The following is a 10,689-nucleotide window of genomic DNA, read 5'->3' as shown; positions in this document are numbered from 1 at the left end:
GTCCTGGCATTGCCTTTTCCTGTGTAATGAAGGTCCTCTTTGGCATTTTCTTCCAAAAGAGGCCTGTTTCGTCACAATTGAACACTTGTTCAGGTTTCAGTCCTTCAGCCTCTATGTACTCCTGGAATTCATGCACATATTTTTCAGCCGCCTTGTGGTCCGAACTGGCAGCCTCACCATGCCTTACCACACTGTGTATGCCAGTACAGTTCTTAAATCTCTCAAACCAGCCTTTGCTGGCCTTAAATTCACTCACTTCACCACTATTTGCAGGCAATTTCTTTACCAAATCTTCATGCAACTGCCTAGCCTTTTCACAAATAAACGAAATCATAAGAGTATCTCCTGCTAATTGTTTCTCATTTATCCACACCAATAATAACTTCTCAACCTCTTCCAGTACTGGTGATCTCATTTTTGTCAGCATAGTTACTCCCTTTGCAACAATAGCATCCTTTATTTCATTTTTCTTGGCCACTATGGAACATAAGGTTGTGTAGGGTTTCTTATACATCCTGGACAGTTCAGCCACACTTGTACCACTTTCATATTGTTCAATGATGGTTTTCTTAAATTCAATCGTATTTCTCACCTTCTTTACCACAGGCTTGGCACTAGGAGCTTTCTTTGGAGCCATGGTAGCTTATTTAGTACTTGCAAGCACTAAAATAAATGGAATATTATGAAATATTTCGCTGGAGCACGTGAGGGGACCTTCGCTCACTAGTAAACAATGCCAGACTGGCTGCCGCCCTGGCTCACGCCATGGGTACGCGTCCCGGACGAACTATGACTCGCGAGTCAACCTATGAAAAGCGAGTCCATGTTTATACGAAAATACCTCTATGATTGGCGAATTTTACGATTGCCGGGAACTACGAAAAGCGGGGGACCACTGTACTTAATAAAGTGGTCAGTCTTCTTGCCAGTCTTCTTGCCTTTGCTCCAGATTCTCCTCCACCACGATGCTGTGAACACTAACTCCAAGGCTGAGGGACTGATTACCTCATCTTTTGTATATAGTTCTACTGTCTTCTAATTATGTCCTAGAATCTGTATTGACAAAGCCACTGGATGGCGAAACGTCTACAATAAAGATATCCAGATGTTGCACATGTGTCTAAACTTTCAATCTTCCAGACACTGATGGGGCATGTGGATTCCTGAAGATGCGTGAAAGTTTGCTATAAACTCAAATCTTCTAAAACATTTTATGAAAACGTGCAACTGTTACAGAAATGAACATTTTTATTTGCTTCGATTGCCTGGGCCAGACAATTGATGGTGTACCTTCAACCCAACTGGCAAGTTACACATCATCAGGAAATGTGCAAAGCATGCTGAAAGGATAATAACTACAAGCAAAAGTTCTATGTCCATGATGTTTGCTGTATATGCTGCTGATCAAATTCTAGATCTGTACATATGTTGTTTACAAGGAAGAAAAGCTTGAAAACTCAGATAATGGGTGGACCAATAAGTGCACGTACAACTGCACAAACTATGGATGGTTCGATTCAGATGTATTTGTTGATTGGTGTGAGAATAATTTGGTACTGTCATACAATGTCTGCTGATGACACTAAAGTACTTGTAGGAGATAACCTAGCTACTCGCAAATACAAAACTGTGAGACTGTGTGCAAGCAGAATATCTGAATGGTTTTTCTTCCCACCAACTCAATGCACTTCCTGCAGCCCTTGGATGTCTCTTTGTACAGCCCTCTAAACGTGATTGAAGAGAGACGAATTGAATGACTGGAAGGAAGGTGAAAGAAAGCATATAAGAAGTTTCCAAAAACAGTCACAGAGTAAGGCAACTATGCTCTTGTTCTGAAGTCCTAAAATAACATACCACTATGTTGGTGAAGTCACAGAGAAAGTTGAAACATGTGGGAACTTTACAACTACTTATCACATAAATACAGAGATCCCTAAGACCATAGACACTTCTCAAACCCTGACATTTAAAGCCCCAAAAGTTCCTGACCTGTATGACACTGATGAATACAATATAGTTAGGAAGCTGAAAGTGAAGAACACATAGAAAAAATTATTTTTCAAGTACGTAAATGTTTTAGGGGCCTTGTTATCCAGTACAGCAAGTGAGGAGAGACATGGTCATTATGTTTATATTATTAGCAATGATGTATTACCACTGGAATTTTTTTTTATTAAAAGTGAATATTAACATTATGTTCTCAACCCTTTCAGGGTTTCGGCCGTACTAGTATGGCTTACGCACCAGGGTTTTTAACGTACTAGTACGCCTAAATTCTAGCACCCTCAAATCTAGTGAGAGAAAGCTGGTAGGCCTACATATGAAAGAATGGGTCTATGTGGTCAGTGTGCGCAGTATAAAAGAAATCCTGCAGCACACAGTGCGTAATGAGAAAAAAAAAACTTTGACCGTGTTTTTGGATTAAAACAGCGAATTTGCACTGTTTTTTCATAAGGTATTTATTGTTGTATTCTAGTTTTCCTGGTCTCATTTTATAGAATGGAAGACATATTACAGAAATTGAGATGATTTTGACTGGTTTTACAAAGAAAAGTACCTTGAAATTGAGCTCAAAGTAGCAGAAATGTTCGATTTTTACCAAAGTTCAAAAGTAAACAAATCATGCTATGCATCCAATACACATCAACTGGCGAGTCTAATATTCTTTCACAAGCGCGCTGATATTATTATTACCATTTCTACACTAATGCAGTAGTCTGCATAACAGTAAATCTTCTATTTTTTTGTGAGAATAAAAATTCAAAGTGGAATGCAAAAGAATGTAAGAGGGGCATGGGGACATGACTAATGAACAGAGGAAATGTTATTTTAGTGCCAGGAATGCCTTTCTTGTTTATTCTGGACCCTATTCGGAAATTGGCATCTTTTGAAATTTGAGTGAAATTGGCAAAATTGCTAAATTGACCACTGTATTGGATAGTTGAAATTGGTAAATTCGTGGCTTCTTGTACTCATTCGATAGAAAAAATGGAGTTCTAGCGAAATAGTTATGATTTTTGTCGACAAGTACGCTGGAATTGGCCAAAAATAGGGCTCAAAATGGGCAAAATCGCCGATGCGTAAGCATCGTCAAGACCGCTAACTTTGCGAGAGCATAATTCCACAAGTTTTCCATCAAATTTCATACTTTTGGTGTCATTATGATCGGGAAAAGATTCTCTCTCTTTTCATAAGAATTTTTTTTTTTTTTGTTTTTTTTTTTGAAATTTGGCCGACCCTGAGAAGAAGTCTCTGAGAGGGCCTGTCGACCCTGGAAGGGTTAATAGCAAATGTTAATGTGGTGCCAGTACTTACAGTGAACTAGTAGTGGTTATTTTTTATAGTGTTGTATATGAACGACTACAGTCGTTCCACCTTAAACACCATGGTCTCAAATGCCCCACACCAGGGACAGTTGAAACTAATTTTTTGGATTACTCAAGCAATATAACTGTGAAGCTTCACACACTGAGTGTCCGTGGCTCGATCTCCAGCAAGGGTGGAAACACTGGGCTTGTTTCCTTGCAAGCCAGTAGGCACCTGGGTGTTAGTTGACTGGTGTGGGTCGCATCCTGGGGTACAAGATTGAAGACCCCAGTGGAAATCAGAAAGACAGTCCCTTGATGATGCACGTGACTTTCTTGGGTTATCCTGGGTGGCTAACCCTCCGGGGTTAAAAGAGTGAACAAAATCTTATCTTATGCCTAAGAAGGCAGAATTTGCACAAGAAAAAGTTAGTAGACTGGTCTGGGACTGGACCACAAGGGCAGTGACTTTCAAAAGTGACTCCAAGTATTCTGTGATATACAAAGACTGTATATATTGTATTTTATCCCATTTTAGTTTTTTTTTTCTGCCACTCCTTAACTCTTAAATTGTCCAAATGTAGATCTATGTTCGCTCGTGTAGCACTCCGAATGTAGATCTACATTTTTTTTAAGTGCTTTCAAATGGAGAAAATCAAGGTCGGAGCACTATGCACGGAAATGTAGATCTATGTTTGGACAGTTTAAGGGTTAAAGGAGCCCATGATTGTAGTTTTTTCTTATTCTGTTGGTTTTAACTACTAAAAATAATTGCCATAAAGTACACTGATTTGCCATTTCAATACCACCACAGTAATCAAATTAATGAGTTAAAACTACAAGATAGCATAAAATACCAACAACTGCAAAATAAGCCACGTGCAGTGAACAACTGAAGAAGCCATTTACGGCAAAACATTTCCTCAATAAAATACATCAAAACAACGCCTTATTTCACAATCAAAATAATATACTGCATGCCTGCTATCTCCATACCTGCAGGTCAATCAAAGTTAAAGAATAAAAAGGCTCGATAGTGATTCAAATAATACACAAATAACCCACATGTATGAGACAAACTTATGACAACATTTTGGTCCAACTTGGACCATTAACTAGTCACTAATAATAATAATATCTTTATTTACTACAAGTACATGTACAAGGTATACAGGCCTAGACGACATCAATGACATACATACTACTATATAGAAAGTCGCTTGTTATGCAGAGCATTTCAGGTAAATTGGGTCAGTATTGTCCCAGGATACTACCCGCACCAGTCGACTAACATCCAGGTACCCATTTTATTGATGGGTAAACACAGACAACCGGTGAAAGGAAACACATCCAACGTTTCCACCCCTTCACCAGGAACTGAACCAAGACCCTCACTGTGTGTAGCAAGAGCTTTTGCCACCAGGCCACAGGGTGCTGTGGTCCAAGTCAGACTGAAATGTCATCACAAGTTTCAGTCTCCTATGTGCAGGTTATTTGTGAATCAAAAGTATTTGCAACAAGGGTGTGAAATAAGGCACATGTAGCATTAGGATATTTAATAAGGAGATATTTCGCACACTGGAGCTTTGTCCAATGGATTGAAAAAGGAAGGTGACTAATTATTACATATATGGGAGAGTGCTAAACCCATTGGGGCCATACAGTGCCTGAGAAAATGGGAGTCATTAAGGTTCAATTCAAGGAAGGTAAGCACATGATTGATTCCTCAAAAGGACGACACAGTTGATATCATATATCAGACAATATTGAATCAAGACAGAACTGGAGTATACCTGGAGAGAGTTCCAGGGGTCAACGCCCCCCAGCCCAGTCTGTGACCAGGGCCTGATCAACCAGGCTGTTACTACTAGCTGCACGCAGTCCAATGTACGAACCACAGCCCGGCTGGTCAGGTACTGACTTTAGGTGCCTCACAGACAAGTTTGACAAATTTAGGTTTAGAAAGGATATATACAGGAAGTGTTTACATTTTCTGGTCATCAGCTGGACTTTGTCAACAATGTTAGAGGGACACTAGTGCCTCTTATACCCTTTATCTCACCCCCAGCTGCTACCCCTAGCAGGCACCACCTGTTGCCCAGGCCTACTGCCCGCCACGGGGGTCCCCCCCACGAAGAAATACCTTGTAATAGGCCCCATGAGGGCCCAAGACCTCTACACAGAGCTCGTCCATCTTGCTACCGGTGGCTGATGATGATGATGATGATGATGATGATGATGATGATGATGATGATGATGATGATGATGATGATGATGATGATGATGATGATGATGATGATGATGATGATGATGATGATATTATTAGTATGCTGCTGCTGCTGCTGCTGCTGCTGCTGCTGCTGCTGCTGCTGCTGCTGCTGCTGCTGCTGCTGCTGCTGCTGCTGCTGCTGCTGCTGCTGCTGCTGCTGCTGCTGCTGCTGCTGCTGCTGCTGCTGCTGCTGCTGCTGCTGCTGCTGCTGCTGCTGCTGCTGCTGCTGCTGCTGCTGCTGCTGCTGCTGCTGCTGCTGCTGCTGCTGCTGCTGCTGCTGCTGCTGCTGCTGCTGCTGCTGCTGCTGCTGCTGCTGCTGCTGCTGCTGCTGCTGCTGCTGCTGCTGCTGCTGCTGCTGCTGCTGCTGCTGCTGCTGCTGCTGCTGCTGCTGCTGCTGCTGCTGCTGCTGCTGCTGCTGCTGCTGCTGCTGCTGCTGCTGCTGCTGCTGCTGCTGCTGCTGCTGCTGCTGCTGCTGCTGCTGCTGCTGCTGCTGCTGCTGCTGCTGCTGCTGCTGCTGCTGCTGCTGCTGCTGCTGCTGCTGCTGCTGCTGCTGCTGCTGCTGCTGCTGCTGCACAGTGCAAAGAAACTGCAATCAGGATAATACAGAACCACGTACAAGTCATCGTGCAAAACAATGAAATCAAAGAAAAACGTTTGCTAGGAAAACCAGGAAGTAAACACAGTATAATGATCAGACTTCATTCATACGATAAAAGAAAGGACCTAATTAAATCAGCAATTACAATGAAAAATGGAGTGTACATAAATGAGTGTCTAACAAATAAACGTCAAAACCTGTTCAGGCTGAGAAAACTTAAACAGAGAAAACTTAAACAGGAAAACAAAATACATCAGTGTTTCACGCGAGATGGGAAAATACTAGTAAGGAAAACATCAACAGGACAACAATATACCATCTCAAATGAACATGATTTCTCTACCTTCCTTAGAAAAGCTGACATTTCTGTAACAGATTAGATAAGTGCCCTTAATACATATATACGTGTGGTGCATATAGTATACGTTACTATTATATTGTGCATTATTATTTTTATTATTTTTCATCACTAGCTAATCCCAACTACCTCCAATACTCTATACTTCTTTCTTACTGCTATTAATTGCTCATAATTTTAAATTACAAGTCAAATCTTACTCCAAATTAATAATATTCATTATTCTTACCTGTCCATTTAATTTTGTTTATCACTACTTGTTTTTTAGTCACTTTTCATTGTGTATGCAATTAGTGTATATTCCAATTACTTTTTTGCAAGTACCAAAACTATCTTTTGCTAGCTAGTACCAACTACCTCATTTTTTTTTTACTTTTTATTGTGCAATAAACTGCTCAATTTATTTAATATTACAAATCGGATCTTACTCCTAAACCAATATTATTTCATAGTGACCATCTGTCCATTTAACTTTGTTTACCATTACTTAATTTTAGTCCCTTATATATTTTTCCTTTATTTTAGCTTTATATAACTACCCTAGTTTATATATTCACAATTGTTAAAATAATCAAGGTGCTATTCTCAGGTGCTAAAGTAGAATAAGTTCACAATTTTGCCATTATATTCCAAAGCTCATTTATTTGATTACCACTTTATTGTTCACCACAACCTATATTAGTTTATTTATTTATTTATTTAAAAATTTGAGCAACCTATATTAGTCCCTTTTATATTATAATTTTATACTATAATTCTAACTTAAAAAATTACCTTTATAGTACTACCTACTATCATATTCCCAAGCTCCATTATTTGATCATCACTTTATTTGTATTAGACCCTTTTATATTGTCTCCTTTATTTTAGCTTAAAAAAAAAAAAACTACCTTAGCTCATTATTTTACATTTGTTAAATAATTCAGGTGCTATTTTTTAGCTTAAGACTATTTACTTTGTTTTATACTTAATTCTAACTATAGATTCACTACAAATCTCATGATTACAAGCATTGATCCTGATACCAACCTCTTATTTAATGACTTAAATGAATCAAACAGTTACTGTAATTACTACACTGCAGTACAATCAAAGGCACTTCTCAGTGCCAACAACAACATAACTATCTTTAACTACAATATCAGATCTTTAAGCAAGCATTACGATGACCTCATAGCATTACTAAATTCCTTACATGCCAATATGTCCATCATTACACTAACTGAAACCTGGCTAAAGCCTGATAGTACAGATGTCTATGCCATTCCTGGTTACACAGCCATACACAACTGTAGGCCAGACCAACAAGGAGGTGGCACAGCCATATACTACTCAGACCAACTAGAATGTATCACTAATACTTGCACAAGGGATGAACATGGGGAATATATAATAGCCAAATTCAAATCCAAATACCTACAAAAACCTCTCACATTGATAAACATCTACAGAGTTCCACAGTCAAACATTAGCCAATTTAGTCAAAACCTAGGAAGTATGATAACTGATGCACGCATGAACAAAGATCACTTACTACTCTCAGGTGACTTCAATATAAATCTCCTGCAAGACCAGGACCCACACGTTACTGAATTCACAAACACAATGAGTAACTGTATGTTGCTACCAACAGTAACAAAACCTACAAGAGTTACAGAGACTAGTGTTTCCCTACTTGACCACATCTGGACCAACACCATATCCCCTTTAAAATCAGGCATAATTACAGATAATACCACAGACCACTACCCTACTTTCCTTATAACAACTCTTGGTAAACTACCCCAAGACACTACTAAAGTCACCTTCAGACTTCACAATGAGGCAGCCATTAATAACTTCACAACAGCAGTAGCAAACATTGACTGGCACACTGAGCTAGAAATCTATACAGATATTGACGAATGTATTAATAATTTTCTAAAAAAGACCCAATACCTCTATAACAAGCACTGCCCTAAAAAAACTAAACAGATGACAGCTAAGAGACTGAACAGTCCCTGGCTAACACCCAGCATTCTCAAATCCATAAATACAAAACACCAATATGAAAAAAGTACAGAATGGGTCACATAACCAGAGACCAAACAAAACGTTACTCGTCAATCCTAACCAGCCTGATAAGAAAGGCAAAAAAATTGTATTTTGAGAACAGATTATCCAACTTACGAGGTGATATAAAAAAGACCTGGAAAACCCTATCAGAAATTCTGGGAACAAAAAAGATATCACGAAATAGCGCAATAAAATTAGCAAAATCAGATGAACCCCAACTCCCACCAACAGAAACAGCAAACAGACTCAATGATTTCTTCTCCACTATAGGACAAAACCTTGCCAATAAAATCCCAAGCTCAGATACCCCACCAAATGACTACCTCACCGGCAACTACCCGAACACACTGTTCCTAGCTCCGACTAATCCTTACGAAGTCTCCCTTATTATCAACGCACTAAAGAACAAGGCAGGAGACTTAAATACCTTACCACCCTTTATATACAAAAAAGTGTCACAAGTGCTATCACCAATCATTGCAACACTCTTCAACAAATCCATTGAATCCTCCACCTTCCCTACAGTACTCAAAATAGCAAGGGTCACCCCGATCCACAAAGGAGGAGACCAAACAGAGTTGAATAACTATAGGCCAATATCCAACTTACACCCTCTCTCAAAAATCTTCGAAAAATTAATTCATAAACGAATCTACTCCTACCTTATCTCCCAAAACATACTCAACCCCTGCCAATTTGGATTCAGGCCAAATAAAAATACTAATGATGCTATTATACACATGCTAGAACATATATACACTGCAATAGAGAAAAAAGAAGTCCCACTGGGGATCTTCATTGACTTACGTAAAGCTTTTGATACAGTTGACCATGACTTGCTCCACATAAAATTGTCGCACTATGGTATAAGAGGGCACTCCCTCAACTACCTCAAGTCATACCTCAGCAACAGAAGCCAATATGTGTACGCAAATGGGGCAAACTCTTCTGCGCAACCAATTACAGTTGGTGTCCCACAGGGAAGTGTCCTTGGCCCTCTTCTCTTTCTCCTATACATAAATGACCTACCAAATGCTTCGCAATTGCTCCAACCCACACTATTTGCAGATGACACTACATACGTCTTCTCCCACCCGAGCCCAGTCACGCTAGCCAATACTGTAAATACCGAATTACAGAAAATATCTACCTGGATGAGGACTAACAAACTTACACTAAACATTGACAAAACCTACTTCATTCAGTTTGGTAACAGAGCTACAGATGTCCCTCTTAACATAATGATAAACGGATCACCTATCACAAAACTAACAGAGGGAAAATTCTTAGGAATCCACCTTGATAATAGACTCAAATTTCATACACATATACAACAAATTTCTAAGAAAATTTCCAAGACTGTAGGCATACTATCGAAGATACGGTACTATGCTCCACAGTCAGTCCTCCTGGCCCTATATCACTCTCTTATTTACCCCTATCTCACCTATGGAATTTGTGCATGGGGCTCAACAACAATTAACCATCTCAGACCACTAATTACCCAACAAAAGGCTGCAGTTAGAATGATAACAAATTCTCACTACAGGCAGCACACTCCACCAATATTCAATACACTAAACCTACTCACCATACAAAACATCCATACTTATTACTGCACCTATTACATACATAGAACACTTAACTCTGATATTAACCCTCCCCTCAAACATCTCCTTGCCAACCTCAACAGAACACATGACCATAACACAAGGCCCGGTGGCCTGGTGGCTAAAGCTCCCGCTTCACACACGGAGGGCCCGGGTTCGATTCCCGGCGGGTGGAAACATTTCGACACGTGTTTCCTTACACCTGTTGTCCTGTTCACCTAGCAGCAAATAGGTACCTGGGTGTTAGTCGACTGGTGTGGGTCGCATCCTGGGGGACAAGATTGAGGACCCCAATGGAAATAAGTTAGACAGTCCTCGATGACGCACTGACTTTCTTGGGTTATCCTGGGTGGCTAACCCTTCGGGGTTAAAAATCCGAACGAAATCTTATCTTATCTCTTATAGATCACTCTTTGATGTTCCTCGTGTCCATCTCACGCTATGCAAAAACTCAATGCACATAAAAGGCCCTAAAATCTGGAATTCATTACCTG

Source organism: Cherax quadricarinatus, chromosome 12 (genome assembly GCF_038502225.1).
Source record: "Cherax quadricarinatus isolate ZL_2023a chromosome 12, ASM3850222v1, whole genome shotgun sequence".
Taxonomy (NCBI): domain Eukaryota; kingdom Metazoa; phylum Arthropoda; class Malacostraca; order Decapoda; family Parastacidae; genus Cherax; species Cherax quadricarinatus.
Note: the sequence above shows the minus strand (reverse complement) of the source record.